At 34.8% G+C, this 1,865-nt stretch overlaps 1 pseudogene; it reads left to right on the plus strand.

The window, feature by feature from the left end:
- The first annotated feature begins 427 nt into the window (after positions 1-427).
- Positions 428-1,360, plus strand: LOC116098137 (annotated as a pseudogene).
- Positions 1,361-1,865: the final 505 nt, after the last annotated feature.

Genomic DNA, 1,865 nt, shown 5'->3' on the forward strand with positions numbered 1-1,865 from the left:
TATTTTGGATTGCTTTTGTGATTTGCTTTTCCAAATCAATATACCAATATACATTTTGTTTGGTTACATGGAATGTGATTAATATTCTCTACTCATCACTACTGTTTTAGGTGTTAACTATACAATGAGACAACTGAAATCAATACAATTGGATTTCTAAGGCATTAGACTAAGGTGCATGAGACACTGTTAATTCTGTACAGATATGACTGGGAAGGCATTTATTATCTATAATAAGAATGCACAGAAAATACATGCTTAGTATATAGAAATGTAGACTGTGATTTACATTTTGAAATATCAGAAGTTGAAGAGTCAAATTAATTAAGAATTAGTATAGAAAATAGAATCATTATATAGGCACACTGTCCAATCACACATTTACCTATACACTGTTTTTTCCAGGTATATGAAATACAGTTCTACTATGCTGTTAAAGTGAATATACTCTCCACTTATGCCCTCATTAGAGAATATCCTTTATATCCAAGCTGGACTTGGACTCCTACCAAATATGTTTCTCCTTTTTTTCTATACTTTCATAATCCTAGGAAACAGACATAAGCCAATGGACCTGATCTCCTGTCAACTAACCTTCATTCACATAATGATGATCCTCACTGGAGGGGAAACTTTGCTTGCAGACATATTAGAGTCACTAAAATTTGGAAATAACTTCAAATGTAAGACAACATTTTACATAAATAGAGTGGTGAGAGGCCTCTCTATCTGCATCACCTGCCTCCTGAGTGTGTTCCAAGCTGTCACAATCAGTCCCAGTACCTCTTTGCTGGCAAAATTTAAGCATAAATTTAAAAACAAACACATCATTTATGTTTTTTTCTTTCTTTGGTCTTTCAATTTGTCATTCAGCAGTAGGTGGATCTTCTATGTGGCTGGTTTTACCAATGTGAGTGAAACCTACCAGATGAAGGTCACTAAATCCTGCTCAATCTTTCCCATGAACTACATTATCAGGGGATTAATTTTAACAGTGACAATGTCCAGGGATATATGTCTTGTAGGAGTCATGCTGACCACAAGTACATACATGGTGATTATCTTGTGCAGACATCAGAGGCAATGCAGGCATCTTCATAGCATCAGCTACCTAAGAGCATCTCCTGAGAAAAGGGCCACTCAGACCATATTGCTGCTGGTAGTTTTCTTTGTGGTCATGTACTGGTTGGACTTCATCATCTCATTTACCTCAATCCTTTTATGGATGTATTACCCAGTTCTCCTGACTGTTCAGCAGTTTGTGATGTATGCCTATCCCACAATTGCTCCTCTCATACAAATCAGTTCTGATAAGAGAATAATCAGTATTTGGAAAAACTCATTCTCTAGGTGCCACTAGATTTTCTAAATAAATGATTATTTCTCTTCCTCTAAAAGTGATTCACTTATTTTTATTTATATGTACTAGTGTCATACCAGCATGGATGCATGTGTGTATTCCTCATATGCACAGAGGTCAAGAGAGATCATCTGTTCCCCTGGAACTGCAGTTTCAAATGACTGTAGGTGCTATGCTGGTGTAGCCCCAGTAATTATGCTTTTTCTAAATTACAAATTCTTCTTAAACTTCAATTGTTCAATTATCAATGTTACATTCTTCATATAATTCAAATAATGTTTGTGGTATTGCATATATATATATTCCTTTGACATTACTGATGCCAAGTCCTATAAACTTCTTAAGTTTGTTGTACAGGATACATTGCTCTTTTCCCATAAATTCACTTTTCTTTTCTTTTTACTTTATCATAAAAGTGTCCCTGATACTGAAGTTATTCAAAAGAAGCTCCTCGCTGATAGTTACTTTATAAGTCTTTTCTTTGAAACCATTTTAATCTACACTC

Source organism: Mastomys coucha, unplaced genomic scaffold (genome assembly GCF_008632895.1).
Source record: "Mastomys coucha isolate ucsf_1 unplaced genomic scaffold, UCSF_Mcou_1 pScaffold20, whole genome shotgun sequence".
Taxonomy (NCBI): domain Eukaryota; kingdom Metazoa; phylum Chordata; class Mammalia; order Rodentia; family Muridae; genus Mastomys; species Mastomys coucha.